The sequence below is a fragment of the Equus przewalskii genome, chromosome 8 (genome assembly GCF_037783145.1).
Source record: "Equus przewalskii isolate Varuska chromosome 8, EquPr2, whole genome shotgun sequence".
Taxonomy (NCBI): domain Eukaryota; kingdom Metazoa; phylum Chordata; class Mammalia; order Perissodactyla; family Equidae; genus Equus; species Equus przewalskii.
In genome coordinates, this window is record NC_091838.1 from 24386101 (window position 1) to 24403578 (window position 17478).

Below are 17478 nucleotides of genomic sequence, written 5' to 3' on the forward strand. Positions count from 1 at the left end.
GATCTCCATTTTCCCTCTTGTGACATTCGACTATTAAAGGCAAGAATTCCATTTTATTGGCTTCTTGTAATCAAGATGATGTGACCTTTACAGGATTAATATCTCATTCTCTTGCTAACTAATTTACTCTAATAACGCAGGAAGATGCTTTACAGTGTGAAAAACACCTTGGGGTATTGAGATTGGATATAATAGCTAGAATAAAGCCATTAGAGTTGGATATATAGTAGGAGTAAAATCTTAAATAAAAATTTGTAACCATGGGATATGGAAAATTTCTTTTTTTAATGTTGGTGTTTTGCTTTTATTAGTTCTTTGTTAAAAGAGCTGCTCTATTTTTGCAGTAAATTTCCGAGTGCCTCTACCTTTACTTAGCTTTTTGTCATCTTGACTTCTATTATTCCTGCAGGTCTTCATTTTATACAAAGCCAAATTAGGTGGTCCTATCATAGCCTCGATATTAATTTGTGTCTGGCTATAAGAAAATACTCCAAGGACCCATGTCTGCCCTGCCTGCCTCATTAGATTGTGAGCTCAAGCAAGGCAGGAACTTTCTTCTGAATCTCCCACTAGCCAGGATCCAGTCAAGTGGCTGGCATACAGCAGATGCTCAATCAATGTGTGATAAATAAATAGTGACTTTACTCTGCACTTGAAAAATTCGGTAATTACAATTCATATGACTCAGGTAGGATAAAGTTGTCCACTGTACAATCCCCAGGAATATCATTGCAAAGTCTAGGTGTCCAGGATAGCAATTATCGCCTGGCCAGCTTACTAACTTTGACTTCACTCATTCCTTAAGCAGTTTTAAGGCTGTTCAATCTCCTTTGTAGTTTTATCATTCAATATCTTCATCATAAAATGGTGAGTGGTGAAATCTGGATTCTCTCTACTTGGAATCTAGTTTCGATTCAGACTCAACCTGCTTAACCATTATTCTCTACAACCACCATCCCAACCTCATGCTGAGAGGTCCTGGGCCCTTCTCTTCTCTCTCTGTACTCTGTTTTCCTGATCTCAATGATCTCCCGTGATTTTAAAAAGCATCTTCTTGTGTATCCCTCGCTAATTTATGTCTTCTGTTCAGACTTACACTTTGAACTCCTCCTTTCATATTAAGCTGCACACTTGATATCTCTATGTATCTATCTGAAAGTTAGCACATTCTTGATTTTCCCAAGGCCACTTTCTGGGCCAATCAACTTTCCCTGTCACAGTAAATGGCACCATTTCTCACTGAATTAGGGCAGAAATCTTTCTCTCACTTGTTACATACAATCCTTCAGGAAGTTCTATCAATCTGCTCTCCAAAAGTAGGTTGAATCACCTTTTTTTCCCCATCTTCACTGCTACTACCCGAGTCCAGGTCGCCATTTTCTTTTACCTACAGTCTCCTACCAACTCTCTGCTTTTCCTATTGCCTCTTTTCATTCATTATCCACAATGAAATAAACAAAGATTTTTAAAATGATTTTCATGCTTAAAACCCTATAATGGCTTTCTAGTGAACTTAGAATAAGAGCCAAACTTTGTGTTATCACGTACTAAGACCTATATGATCTGGTTCCTGCTTCTCTTTGCACTATCTATTATAACCTTCAATTATTTCATCTGTAACTTTATTTATTCTTTTTAGATCTACCTTTTTTTCTACACCATATGATATTTGAAGGCAGAGACAATATCAGTTCCATTTATTACTGTATCCCCAGCACCTAATATTCTGTTTGACACATGATAAGTCACAAAAAGTATTTGATGAATAAGTAAGAAAAACTTTCTTACTTTATTTTATGCCAAAATTCTCCACTTGAATCTAATGCTCAGTTGCATTCTACTTCATTCCTTCCTCTTTCTAAACTATTGCACTTTCTACTTTATTAAGAATATTAGATATAAATCCTTTAATATTTCCTTCTCTTTGACTGTTTCTAGTTGCTATTTTGACAGTTTCCATCTCCACACCCATGCTTCCTACCTTGAACAAAGGGATGTTCCTCTTGCTCGTCTTGCCAACCTTCCACGTAGGTTTTAAACTCATCTTCTACTACTGTCTTAGGGTCTGGAACCTTCTACTCATCCTTCTCTCCCCACCATCTTCAATCTCTTCTTTTCCACACTGGCTTTTCTCCCTCCCTTTTCCACATATGCAGGCAACCTCTATCCTTTGATGCTACTTTGGCCAATACCTCATTCCTTCTTTCCTTTTATTGCCAAATCTTCTGATGTGCTGCTGTATCCATTTCTCCTAATTCTTTAGCGTGTGTTCTTTCTTTACACCCTGGCAAGGTAAAAATACTTTTCCTTCCATTAAAATTCTTTTCATGTCACCAATACTTTCCTAATTGTCAAATACAATTAAATTCTCATCACAATAACCTGTGCTCACTGTTAACAACATCTTTCTCTTAGCAACGCTCCTATTTTGCATCCCGGAATTCTAGACTATTCTCGTTCTTATTCCAGTTCTCTGATCAGCAGTTTTTTGTCATCTTCATTGGATCTCTATCATTTTACTGCCTTGTAGTGTGTATTTTTTCATAATTAAATCTTATTATTAATTGATTTTCTCTTCATACAGTCTCTCAAGAAAAACTCATTTACTTCTAACATAGATTAAACTTATGCTCCTTCTAGATCAGTTTTTCCCTGAGTTCTGCTTTTGTTTGTGTCATCATGGTCTTTCCAGGCACTCCACACAAACATTCAATTAGTCTGCTTACTGCCAGCACCCTACTTCCTACTAGGTCCCAGCCCCTACCACATTACTGAGCTGGCACGTGATGAATGTTTGAACTAAATGAGAACATCCTATCATCTCACTTCTAGTATAATAAGTCTCTACATGGTCACTATCTTCCCAACAAGAATCCTACCAATTGATTCTTTACCTGCCATAAAATATGTTCCCATTTTCATTGTCTAGACTAGTGCACGAGCGGCAAGCTTGTTTTATCTTTTGAGCCACCCCTATAGGATGGTGATTGCTGCCTAGAGTAAAGAATTAAGAAGGATTCCAAAGTCTCATTAAGGCTTAATAGGAAAAAGTGTGATTATTGTTTAGTGATAGCTGTCATAGCTCTGGGAAGAAGGAAGGTAGTATATATGCAACATGTGTGCTAAGTGTGTTCATCCCTGGCCTACAAGATAAACACTATATTTATTAGCCTAAGAAATCAAAGCCTGAATTTTTGGCTCATGGCTCATGGCTCATACTTGCCTTCAATAACATGTCTAGGTGTTTATAGTTCCCGATATTTTGAAGTAATATTATACTTTAGCAAAACTCATTGTTCTTCAAACAAGTCTCCCAACTTTTTATGCCGTAGAATGCTCATATATTACCCCAACTTAGAACTTCTTGTAATCTCTTTACCTCCTTTCTCTCCTCTCAATTTAAATCCATTCTTTTCCATGAAGTTTTCCCAGAACATTTTAATCCAGAACAGTGTCTTCTGAAGTTCTATGGCCGAGACTATCTGAACAGTCCATTAGGCATTTAAGCACACAGTACCTTGGGATACTTCCTGTATTTTTGTGTGAACTATTAAGTGCCTCCTGTAGTGTCAGTTTCCATTTTCTGTGTTGCATCTTCAACTAAATTTCAAGGACTCCTATGTGCCTGGCACATGTGAAGCCTGCTTACAGCTATCTACTATGTGTAGTAATCTCCAAGTTAGAGGAACTGTTTACCTAATAAATTGCCTTTCACATAGTAGGTGTTCATGACATATTGTTGGTTTAAATTACAAATGCTAATGGATATTTCTTGGTTCATTCTTACTCTGTGCTCTACGCTGTATTTATATCATTCCATTTAATCCTTGTAAGGATCTTATGAGATGTGTTATAATATCCAAGTTTTACAGAAGCTATGAGGTTTAGAAATATCAAAGTTGACAAACTTATCCAAGGTAAGTTAAGCAGACAGTAATTGCTGGAGACTTGGTCCAAATGACGGTCAGATGTACCAAGAGTATCACTGGAAAAATGAATGGAAAATCATGCTTTGCTCTTAAAGAAACCCCGTTACTCAGAGAGTCTATTTCAGAATGTTAGCAATTTCTGGCCATTGGCTATTGTGACAAAGTGACATTGGAGTTTCCGCATGTACGACCAACATTCTCAGACGCTAATACATCTGCTAGCAAAAGGAAGCCATGGTTTTGTCATATAGCTCTAGTTGAGAATTCCCACCTCTGGAATGCCAGCTTTGGAAACCAGGAGATGGCCTGAGACCTAACCATGCCAAGGGGTAACTATTCTACTTGCTCATTATTCCGAATGCAAAGAGGACTAAATAGCTCTAGACTATTAATACATATAGGCTCAGATGGATACCAGGGGGCCCCCTAGATCAGCCTGGGCCCCTTGGAACATATCTAAGTCAATTGGAATCCCTGAAAAGACCACAGATTCCTGGGGATATTCAGAACGGCCTCTCTCTTCTAGATAACTTCAGACTCTCTAGGCTGAGACTGAAAATCTCTAGAAGACCTTATAGAACAAAAATAAGCAAGGAGAGTACAAGAAGGCCGACAGATCTATTCAGCTGGCTGCAGGATGCTCCTAAAAGCCTGAGAAAGGTGGAATTTAACTGCAGCCATCATAGTTCCCCACTTGGGGGCACCAAAATGATGCCTCTGTTTTCCTTATTTCTCATGGCAAGAATTATTTTACAATGAGATGAAAAGAATTGCGTATACAATTATTTTAGTAAGAGGACAAGTTGGTAATAGTTTATATTTATCATTCACTCACATAGTCTGCTTTTAAGGCTTGCAATCTCTCTATTAATGAACTAGAAATTGACTGCTTCCAAGAAGAGGTAAGGTCCTTCTGATGGATAGTGCATTGGGCTAGGAGTCAGCCGACCCGGGCACCAGAATAGAATCAGTCAGAAGTGACTTCGGAGGTTATAATCTGACCTCCAACTAATTCACGAATACTCTCTACAATGCCCCTGACAAGTGATCATCCACTCCTCGTTCAGGAGGACCACTGGGTAATTGTGTGATTAGGCAAAGCACTTAGCAAGTACATTATAGAATCATAGGATGATTGAGCAGGAAAGACCTTGGAGATGGGCTACAACCACTCCACTCTGAGATGAGGGCCAGTGAGGTTAAATGACTTACCTCCGAAGGTTAGCAATACGGCTAGAACTAAGTGTCCTGATGCCCAAGTCAGGAAGATCACACCCCTGTAACAACTCCTGCCTTAGTTACATGGAGGTGGTGAAAACTACTTCCTAGATATCAAAGCTTTGGGAAAAACAATTGCAAATTGAGGATACTAGCATTTGAATATTCTGATTACAGACTTAAGGTAGCATCCAAAGGGAGAAGAAGGGAGATAGCAGTGGTTATGGGGCCAGTTAGAAGTTAATTCAAGTCAAGCAGCACGTCCTGAATTCAAATGGTATTATGTGGAAGAATAATACCATTTTCTTGAGGATCACTTTCGGGAAGTGATTTGAACAGGATTTGAACAAGAAATATTTATCTTCTCAATGATCTGGACTTGCCCTCAGGATTAGAGGAGTTCACTGGTTAATCTAAACCTATTCATTCAGATTTCACTTTTTAATCCATTTTGTCAGGCTTATCTCTAAGATATAAGTAACTTTTAAAATTCATACATCTCCTCCTCAAACTGTGTTACTTTCTGCCATAGCTCCTTATTTGAACAGCTTGAGGACTAATTTGAATCACACTTCACTTGTGGGGGCTCAAAGTGTGTGATACCTTAGGGAGTTGCCTTACCGAGATTTTTAAGATGTTTTAAAATGAAGTACATCTAAATTCTTTAAATTACATATGGTTTAATCTAAAAAGGACAATTGAAGCCTTCATTAAAATAGATTTATTCCAATTTCATATGTGGAAATAAATTTTCCTGAGATAACTCAGTATGTGTCTATCCAGATTGTAGCATTTCCCTACTTTCTAAATTAAATGTTGCTGTATGTGAATCTTGGCTCCAGAGTGGCATATATTAAAAGGCTTAGTCATCAGTATTGTAAACATCCCAGAATTGAGTCAGGCTTCATCGGAGCTTAGAAGTAACTTCCTTTTCTTCTTCTCTTTTTTATTTTCACTTCTTATATTTCCCTGTACTTCTACTTTACATTTGCTTGCTATTTTCTCTTTCTTTCATCTATTTCAGCCTTTGTCAAGAACATGAAACTGTCTTCCACTGTTTCAAAACCTAGTATTCTCTGTCTTGAGTGGAAGGGGTAGTTTTGACTATTTACACAGTAGGAAAGAAGGAGCCTTTCTTACTACATAGAAAGAAATTTATGTTTACTGTGGCATTTAATATTTTTAAAATCTTGTAAGGTAATTTTTAAAGATCTGCTTAAATATTAGGAGAAAAGCTCAAAGAGGTTCAGTATCTTATCCAATGTCCCAAAAATAATAACTGGCAGAGGTAGAATTTCAACCTGGGCCTCTCCTTCTCTAAAGCCTGTGCACTTTACACACATCATGCCTCTCCCAAGAACTTGATTTAGGTCAACAACAGAGCACGTCTTTGAAAAAAGAAAATCAAAACAACAACAAAAAGCACACCTATCTTGTAATTTGCCACAAAAAAAGGAAAAATTATACATATTTTACTTACCTGAGGCGACTGTGCATTTCCTGTTTTCATGAGGCAGCCCCATTTCTTGAATCATCTGGAGATATTATTATTACTTCTTGGCTTTTCCTCTTGGTATTATGAAAGCATGATCATCGCTAACAAAAACAATAACAAACAAAACAGGTTATCTATGTTATGGTCATTTAGAGTAAGTAAATAAGGACAGAATCAAGATTCAATCTATGGACTTGTTTGGCTTCACCCTGAGAATTACTGTTCCTTAGTCCAGAACTGCATTTCTAACCCAGCCAACTATCTTGTCTTGTTCTTATTATAAGTTCAAACTAGGGCCCAGGGAGATGTTCCAGATGTCCCAGCACACACCAATTGTCACTACTATAAGATTTCTTGGGAAAAGTAATTCTAAATATATATCATATGGATAATGGCTTTCCTTTGAATTTGTGTTCTGGTACATATTTAATTCTACCTTGTATCATTCATTAAATTAGCAAATGCTCTTGAGACCTAGAATCTGAATCCTGAATCCTGAAGCAAGGATTCAAATTCAGGCAAGTTACAAAGCCATTTTCTCAGCTGTAAAAACATGAAGGGTAATAAAATAAAGTCTGACATTACTTAGCACTATGCTTAGCACCTAGTTAATTCTAAGTAATGGGAGCTGTTATAATTTTATCTCTTTGCTTATTGTAGACCATAAGCACACTGAAAGCAAGGTGCATGCACGAAGCACTGTTGCATCTTCTGTGGCGTTCAACATGGCAGGCGCTGGGGCATTGAATGGCTCATGGTTTTCCACTGTACCACGTATGTGAATAGGGTCAAGCACACAGATTCTACAATCTAGCTCTCTGCAACCAGTAATGAATATCTATCAACATCGATTAGTTTATAGAGAAGCATATAATTATTTAATTCTACCCAATATAGGCAGCCACTTTATACTAACAAAGTACCTTATCTTCCTTCTCATTATAGCAAATTGGAGAATGTCTAAACATTTTTGTAGACAAAAGGATATTTCAGTGAATGACTTCTAGGCTGCTTGGGCCTTAAAGAAAATGAAGGCAAAGGAGGAGTTTCCCATTTGAAAGGCTCCAATATCCAACCTAATTTTGAGAAAGAAAGGGCACCAAATTCTTACTCCATTGGAATCTCAGCTAGAAAAGGGCTTGGTTAGAGCACAGAATGCAATGCAAAATAAAATGAGTAGATAAAGTATTTTAAGTTGGAGTTACTATAACATTATTTAAGGCTGTCCTCAGTAAAAGACAGGGATCTGCATTGTGGAAGATACTGTTACTTAAAGAACAGTTAACCTATTCAGGGGTAGGATATCCTGTCCTATTCAGCTGGAAGTTTCTGGAAGTTTCTATGGGTGAGCTGATTTTGAGTCCCCTCCTCTGCCAAAGGTCCGGTGGGTTGTCTCCCACTGCCCATGTGGAGGGAACAAAAACGGCAGCCATCTCACCACCGTGAGTTCTCCAATGCCTGGTATGTAGGTGAGCCCTCCTTCACCTATGATACTGTCTGAGCTTGTTTTAGTGCAGGCATCATAGACTACAATACATGCCTTCTTGATATTTTCCTATCAATGTGTTGGGAACTATCAGGCTGTTTCATTTCCTATTGTAGGAAATAGCAGACATTTTCTCTGCCTTCCATGTAAAACTATATTGGTGGGAGGGTGTTTTCTAAAGAAATCATATTGAACTCTTTTTCTATCTTTAAAGAATTTTCATTGAAGTCAAAAGGGGAATAATTGGTACGCTTTCTTTTTTGCCTGTCTTAAGGGGAAAAGATGCTCGATCCTCTTTTAAAGATCTATAAACAGCTCAGCTAATGGAAAGGGAATGGGCAAAAAAAATATAACAATAAAAGCACAAACTTCTGAACTTTAACAGAAGCCTATACGTTAGAATAAAGAAAATGATTCAGAAGAGCTGTTTGATAGTTTTTTCCACTACAACAAAGTACAGCCCTGCTTGTCAGCCCATCTGTATTTTTCCTTCACTAATAAACTGGCTAGGCCAGAGCGGCAAAGGAACATTATAATATTGACAATGTTGCTGGAAAACCATGTGCTTTAGAATGAATTAACTTTTGCTGCACTGCTGAACATATGAAGAAAAATTGGCTTAGCAGGAAAAAAAATTGACTTTAACCCATTTTTTGCCACTGGAGCTCAACGCAGCAATCAAAATGAATAGGATGCCTCAAAAGAGCCAGCACATTTGTCTCCAATAAAGGAGCCCATCTCTGCACGTCCTTAGGCTATCATACATCTCTGAAGCTTCAAGAAATGTCTGGCAAATCTGAGACTGATGTGAATTACATTGCAGATAAAACTTGCCAAATAAGCAAGTTATGGGGGGCACTGTAGAGGTTAACCTATTGGTAATAGTGCAAAAACTAAAACTGGAGTAACTTTATATCCTTATTTATTGTATAGTGTTCATATGCAGCAGCCATAATAGTATATGCTTCCACCAAATTCTCAGGGCCCTAGCTGAGAATAGGTTGCATTCGTATAGTAATTTTCAATCCCACACCTCTCAGGCTATCTGGTAAGTAGAACATGCTGGAATTGGCTTGTGTCCTATGTTTTCTGCTTTACCCTCACTCCTATTACAATTTCATAAGATTGTTCCCTAACTTCTATCTTCTTTCAATTTCCATATAGACTTATAGTTCCCTTAACAAAGTTATGCAATATTTGACCTACAGAGTATACATATTTATGTACATACCTTTTAATAACATAGCAATTAATAATAAATAATGTAATAAACAATATATAAAAATAAAAGCATTGTAATAACTTTGGGTGACTGTGCAAGGCATTTTGTATGAGTTATCTCTTGGGCTGTGCAGAATAACCACTAAGTTTCAAGTTCTAGAAGTGGAACTAAGAGAAGTTTCCTTTCTCCCTAAATGAGTGGGCCTTTACACCAAAATCACAGGCACACATGGCGTGAGTAGAATAAAATCCAAGCCTGATGTCAGCCCCTGTTCTCCTAAGACCAGAGGGAAGAAGGCAGGAGAAGGGGAGAGTCACTACCCCAAGGAGCATGTAGGGTGTAGTTCCCCACCCTTTCAGAGGCTTGCCCCAGAAGATATTGCAATTCCAGTAGTCAATAGGCCCTCAGAGAAAATGGGCTTTCCTCCTTTCTTGGAGGAGAAGAGATAGTACTTCTGTCCCTGGTTCTACAGGTGCAAGAGCAGCATGGACCATGGGCGTGCATGGTGCCTCGATCTGCACTGGAGAGACGGCCAAAGTATGCTTCCTACAGGGCCAATCAATTCGGAAAACACTGATGGAAAGTGATCAGGTGGTCAGATCCAGGATGCCATGCTACTAATGACCCACCAATCTTATTGAAATGTGCTACTTAAAGCAGGTCACACGCTGACATTTCAATCACTGAATTGATACGTATACTCAAACCATCACTTGGCTTTACATCTAAGACTCTCAGGCTTTAGGAAGTAACCAGGCAAGAAAAGAAAGAAAGATTCCTTACAGCGGACCACAGTCTGAAAAACTATTGTCTCTGGGACCCCCAAAAAATACAACTCTAAGACTGAAAATTATCTGCATTTCCTCAAGACAGTCCTGGCCCATTGGAATAATCAGGGTGAAAAGTAATCATCAAACTAGTATTCCAAGGCCTGACTCCAACTAGCTGGGTCATCAGCCTTGAAATTCCTTCTTTTCATAAAATTCTGCCCTAACCCTATCTTCTCGCAATTTCCACGTGAACTCCTTCTTGGGTATTACCAAGAATATTCACACACAGCTTAAAGGATCCATATTTCCCTCTACTATATCTGCCACATGCTCTTGTCACCAGTCACTGATGCCAAGTCTTCAGGTCTCAGGGGTTCCAGCAGTGACCCCCACATCATGCTGCTAATCTCTGTGTTGGGTGCCTGAGGGGGTCACTAGGCCCTCCTGCCATAGCCCAGCACCACAGCACTCCTCCTCTTTCCCTCCACTCCCATCCTCCCCATCTCACTTTCCCTGTTGTCTTCTCACCCCTGACCCCTACAGTTTTCCCAATGAACCATCCCTGCTTGGTAGCATTAGACAAATCACTCTCTCCAGATTTCCCAGTGGCAACTGAAATGAACGTTAATCATTTAAAATGGGAGGAAACTATGAAATCAGTGTTTAAGAACAAAAATGGAATTTAACCTTTCTGGAAGGATCTCAGACTGAATTGTAGGTGATTTGAGGCTGTAATTTCTGTCTGGGAGAGTCTATAGTGAAAAGAAACTTTGTGGAAATGGTGGAAAGATTCAAACTCTCTTTTATTTTAAGAAGATAAGGAAATAAACATTTTATGCTGTATTATAGTAATAAGATGAATTGGTCACAAAGAAGTGTTTCCTTGTCAGACAGCCCAAGGCTCAAACCCACGCCCCTCATGGCTACTTACCAAGGTATGGACTTCTGCAAGATATTTAAATTCTTCGTGTGTCAGATTTTTGTTTTGTTTTTAATCTACAGAGTAGGATCTATTATTCGTTTCCTCTTTAAAGATGTTTAAAGGTTAATGAGAAGATGTATGTACGCTTCCTAACACTGCCTGGCTCGTGGTAAGTTACCAAGACATGTCACTGTATTTACCTCCTTGTTCTGATGAATATTACACTCCAGTTCATCAGCTTTTTGAAAACCACTGGATTCAAACTTTATCAGAGCCATTGCTGTTCACCCCAGCATAGCCAGAGCTCCCTTTAGTGGGAACCTGGTGAATCTTTGTCTTTGATTTCCATTCACCACACGGAAAGGCAACATCAGGAGGAGGCAATTTGTATGTGTTTCTTACGTTTGGTGACACATTTTCATTGTTCTACAAAGCACTAATGAGCTTGATGTCCCATAGTACCTTGAAATAATTTATAAAGAGAACCTAGTGGAAAGAAAGTGTGTCTTTAAGTCCTGTGTGCTTTTCTGACTGCCCATTGGGATTCTACTATGATGAATTGTGAAAAATGGTTTACCTTCAAAGAAATAGGACTAGTTTCCATATATCAAGTGCTGTAAAAGCGTCAGAGTGAGGTCATCACTCAAGGTCTCAACCCCTTGAAGATTACTGGCTGTGTTCCTTTGTGGCTTCCAAATTGTATTGCATGAGAAAAGAAGCCTCAAGAACATACAGGCTTCATTGTTTATTGGGAAAAAAAGGAAAAGACAATTGATTTCTTCAACCTGTCTGAGCTTTATCCAAGACAATGGAAAATTCCTCAGTTCCATCTCTCATCATTAGTTCTTCAAGAACTGAATAAAATTTTCAGTGACAATTTCTATTTGTAATGGAATAGTAGATGGAATTCAAAGAGGGGTTGATGAGCATCTAGTCAAATGTCCTCACTTTACAGAGGATAAAGCTGAGACAAGGTGGAGTTGACAAGACCTGCTTAAGGTGGTCCGGCTACTGAGAGGAGGGCCTTACACAGATTCACGACCTGATGCCATCTAATTTCATGCGTTTCCCACTCTGCCATCTACATTACTATAACATGGCATAAAAACGTTTATGTCTTTATCCTCTTAAAGCAATTGGAGACCTTGATTCCTTCCACTGTTTCCGCAAAGATTTTTTTCAATACAGATTTTCCTGGCCAGAAAGCAGACCCCGAAATCCCCAACAGTTCAGTCTGAGATCCTTTCAGACAAATTACTTTCATTTTTTGTTCTTCAAAACACTAACTTCTTAATTTGTTCCCATGTAAATGATTAACGTTTATTTCTCTTGCCGTTGGAAACACTAGAGAGAATGGTTCGTCTAATGCTACCGAATACGGACTGTTTTTTAAGCTTTGCCACATTGTACCCTGGAGGTCCCTGAGTTGTAGTTTCTATACATCAAATACTTCAGGTAGAGAATGCATCTACTAATCTATTTGATCAAGTTTGTGTTGCTTGATTTTATTCCCTGAAGTAGATTAAAGCAGCTGGGGATTGGGTAGAGAGTAAACTCACTGTGCAAAGAGACTTGTATTACTCTAAAGGAAACTCATGCTCAAGCCATAGATGTAAGAAAATGAAATATGGGGTATATCTTGGCAATACCTTTTTTTTTTTTTGAAGAATTGGAGTACTTTCTGGGACTTCAATAATCGTCGCTCATTTTATTGACTATAAGTTGGAGGGAAATTTTATTCATTTTAATTGATTATTATAATGGTCAATGAAAACCTGTAATCACACAGCTATGGGATTCTAAGCATTTTTCCAATAAGCATTGCCTTTTATTTCTTAGTGAGTTTGTTTTACTAAGCAAGCATAACTCATAGTTGTTTTTGATTAAATCTTATTTTCACTTAGGTCACTTCTTAACTGATAATTCAACCATTCCCATGATATCGACCGCACACTCTCTTCAACATTAAAAAAATTACAGGTGGAGAAGGATGCACAGTTCTAGGTGATGTCAATGATTCGCTGTCTCTTAGGAAATCTTTTCCCTGGGTTTGGTCCTCCCTGGAAGGTTTTTTCTCCAGCTCCACTTTCTTTCTTCTTTAGTCCTACAAATGCCTACAATACATGTCGAACTTGTTACCTGGCCAATACTTCAGAATAAGTACTGCATATTCAAAACCCATTTTTTAAACTTTCTAAATTACTTTTTTCCTTCTGAGTTCCTTATTCTCTTAATGACACCATAATTCTCCCAGACACAGAATCGAAATGAAGTCATTACTACCCACAGTCTAGTAAAGTGTCTAAGCCTGCCAACTCTAGGCAGATTCTTTGCTTTCAATCTTAACTCTGCCCGTTACTAAGATGAAGAATGTTACCAATGCAGCAACACTTGATGAGTACATATTGTAAATAGGTATTTGTGGGTATCTACTTCCCATTCTTAATTGAATTGAATGCCATAAGGATGATGAATATATCTTGCTTATTAATATTTGTGTATCTTACAATATACACATGACACAATCTTGTGACATGATAAAAGCTTAGTGATATATGCATGAATGAGCAACTAAATAAAAATGTAGATGAATAGCAGAATCTAAAATTTGAAATCAAAACCAAATTTTCCATTTACTCCTCTGGCAATTGGACCGTCTCTCTAAGTCACCAGGAATGCTATATTCAATGAAATCTCAGCCTGAGAAGTCCTTCTGCAACTGTGCTTATATTTAGGCAAGATATTTTTAAAAGATCTCATTGGCAAGCTTAACTTTGGAAACTGGCAGACATGATAGCCAAAGGTAATAAAATTATAACAGGAATTTGATTGCATGAAGGAAATAGTTACTTTCGTTGACAAAAATTATTAGCAGTGAAAGCAGAATTCAGTAGCATCAAGAATATAGTTTTATACAAATGTTTTATCAATGCTGAAATTTGTTTGCTTTGAATCTAGTAAAACACCTTAGAGTATGAAGTGTTTGGAATGAAAAAGAAGTGAATCACAGCTTATTATTCATATATATCAGAATTTTTAACATCATCACCTGAATGTAATAATATTGTGAAAAGTAGGAGAAATAGAAGTTAATCACATACAGGACATGCCACTTCTTTTCTTACTTTTTGGAAAACATGTAAAAATTCAAACCTGATTGAGTTCTGAGAGAGTAAAAACTTTCATCTTCCTTTTGATTCTTGTTATTGTCATTTAAATTAACCATTTAATGAAAAAGTATTTATTGATTGCCTCCTGTGTGCAAGGGAATGTACTAGAAGCTGGTCATAAAAGAATGCATATGTAATAGTAGAGATTGTATATTATGTATACAAATATATATTATATAAATGTAGACATAAATAAAAATGTATGTACATATATATAATAGGAGAGTTTGAAAGGCTGAAGCAGTCACCAAAAATACTTCAGAAAAATAAGATTATACTACACATTAGTATTAGTGACAGTGATAGTTCTGATATTGCTACCAGAATTGGTAGTGCTAGAGTCCAGTAATAAGCAGAGATACATTCACCTAATCAACATTAATTCATCTGCCACTTCCTGGGCATTGGGAGGCAGGATAGGATGAAAGATTTTCCCTCAGGGACCTTGTGGTATAGCAGGAATGATCATACGTGTGTAGGAAACTACATACAGCACTTAACATCACATGAAGGAGTGCCAGGAGGGGTGGATCTCTGGTGAGAGATGATGACTTATGGAAAAGCACAGGCTTTGAGAGGTCAGTCACACTTTGTCAGGGGTGCAGAGACTGCCCACAACCTGCATCTCATACCCCTGGAAGCTCTGGACCTGAACATATGTCACTGAAAGAAGCATCCAAATTCTTAACACAAATGAAAACAACAATTTCTATTCAAAAGTGCACCTGACAGGATTTTAGGGCTGTTCTGGGGCTTCTGGCCTTTTTGCATGTGCTGTGGCTCCTGTCCCTTGCGTAGCAGCTGCGCAGCTGGTCCCGGGGGCAGGCAGGACGGCAGCCCTCTTGCTGAGACTACTGCTTTCGGCAGCAGCGGTGGTCTCAGGGAATTCTCTCTCTCACTCAACGAACTGAACAGCAGTTTGAAACAATAGGCCATAGAATTTTAAAATGCTAACATAGACTAGATTGTGCTTGACATACCCCACTGCAGACTGATGGGTCTTTGTGGTTGTATTTTGTTTTTTCAGATCACCACCTAATAACCTGTATATCCAAAATGCTCTGTACTTTGTGAAAAGAATTTGCAATTGAAAATAACTTAGACTTTAAAAAAAATGAGATGGGCCAGTCCCATGGCCAAGTGGTTAAGTTTGTGTGCTCCACTTTGGCGACCCAGGGTTTCAACGGTTTGGATCCTGGGCGCAGACATGGCACTGTTCATTAGGCTAAGTTGAGGTGGCATCCACATAGCACAACTAGAAGGACCCACAACTAAAACATACAACTATGTACTTGGGGGATTTGGGGAGAAAAAGCAGAAAAAAATCCCACCAAGATTGGCAACAGTTGTTAGCTCAGGTGCCAATCTTTAGAAAAAACAAAAATGAGAGAGCCAGCCTGATGGTCTAGTGGTTAAAGGTCAGTGCTCTTACTGCTTTGGCGGCTCAGGTTTGCTTCCCGGTTGCCTAACCACATCACCCATCTGTCAGTTGCCATGCTGTGGCAGTGGCTCACATAGAAGAACTAGAATAAACAATCATGCACGGTGGCTTTGGGGAGGAACAAAAAATAAAAATAAAAGAGAAAGATTAGTAACAGATGTTAGCTCAGGGCGAATCTTTCCCTGCAAAAAAAAAAAAAAGTTAGATTTGGGATGAAGAAACAATATGACAGGAGTAGATAACCACCCATAGAAACTCCATTTTTTAAAACCTTTCTATTAATTTTGTTCTGGGCTGTTCTCACGGATTTGTGTTTACCCTAGATAGACCTTAGTTTATGATTTATGATAAAAACTGTCACCATTATCTCATTGTCTTATTACCTAATTTAAAAATGTGCCTAGAAAGTATCAAGCATTAGTATTAGCTTCCTATTATATCTCTGTACTATAATAAATTGTGTGGGGTTCATTATGATGTTTTAATTGTCCTATTTGGATTCTGAACAAATGTTCTTTTATCTCAAAGTATTCTGATGGTGAAGACAGACACACTGTTTGTGTGGTTTTCATGTAAATTATTTTGTTTGAAAAGATACTGTGTTGGTTTTCACCTCCCTTGAGTCAGATTACAGCATATTTCCCCAACATTTTCTCCACATATCCATCAAGACATGTGGTGCATCTGAAGTCTACCCTAGTTATAGAGTCAAAATCTTGGGTGCAAATCCTTTGTAGCTGTAAGTTCTAAAATTTCAGGCAGAATTTCAAACAAAGTTTTCATATTGTAAAATTGGGGAAACTTACTTTAAAAGATCCTCATAAGAGATAAAGGAGAGCAGATATACTCTGGGGAGAGAAACCAAGATTGATGCACTATGAGAATCGCTGGAGTTCTTGTTCACACACACACACACACACACACACACACACACGACACACTTCCTGTATTTACTCTCCATTTGCTGAATCATAATCTCTTTCTGAGGGCCTGGGAATTTGTACATTAGTTTCGTGTACTCTACATCTGGCTTCCCCCAAGAGTGACATCTAGCATAGCTGTGAAACAACACTAAAACCAGGAATTGACATTGGTACATTACTGTTAACTAGGCCACAGACCCTCTTCAGTTTTCACCATTTTTAAACCTGCATTCATTTGTGTGTGTTTATATGTGCACATATGTGGTTCTATGAACTTTTGGAGTTTTGTATGTTTGATAAACCCTCCAGGTGAGTTATAATCAGACACAATGTATACACACTGATCTGATGCAATTATTCACAAACAGAATGCAAAAAAATCACCTAGTGGCTTTTTAACCCTACACTCCCCCCCCCAGGTTCTCATTCAGGAGGTCTGGAATTGGGCCCACGGGTTTGCATTTGAACAAACCCAGTTGATTCTGATGCTAGTCTACAAACCAAACTTTGAGAAACCCTGATTGTCATGTTCAGCTGGTGGAACTAGTCTTCTGTGGAGAGACACTCACAGAGAGGAAGCGAGCGGTAGCAGTCGTGGACCATGATTAGTTATTGCAAGGAACGTGTGTACTAGGACCAGCTTTGGTGTAATTACCTGTATCAAGTGGGGCAATTTGGTTCATTCACCACTCCGTTACTCAGGTTTTTCATCTGTAAAAGAAAGTGAATGGATTACGTCACCTTTTATGTCTCTTCGAGCTCTCAAATCTTCTGACTTTATCTTTGCAATTCTCTGATTCTCTAGATTTGACAACATTCTCATCTATTTTTTTCCCAGGTTGTGATGTAAGACATGGACATTTAATGAAAGTCAGATTGATGTGAAGGGATCAAGTTGATTT

The 17478-nt window shown here is 38.2% G+C and overlaps 2 long non-coding RNA genes across 2 annotated transcripts in view; one reads left to right on the plus strand and one right to left on the minus strand.

Annotated features, from left to right (window-relative positions):
* The window catches only part of LOC139085050 (uncharacterized), a 70187-nt gene that overhangs the window by 26665 nt on the left and 26044 nt on the right, over window positions 1-17478 (minus strand). The window contains exons 2-3 of the long non-coding RNA XR_011543041.1: window positions 17232-17287; window positions 6628-6743 (exon numbers count right to left, since the gene is read on the minus strand). This is a non-coding gene — a long non-coding RNA (uncharacterized lncRNA). The remainder of the gene's footprint in view (window positions 1-6627; window positions 6744-17231; window positions 17288-17478) is intronic.
* The window catches only part of LOC139085049 (uncharacterized), a 198571-nt gene continuing 185223 nt past the window's right edge, over window positions 4131-17478 (plus strand). The window contains exon 1 of the long non-coding RNA XR_011543040.1: window positions 4131-4258. This is a non-coding gene — a long non-coding RNA (uncharacterized lncRNA). The remainder of the gene's footprint in view (window positions 4259-17478) is intronic.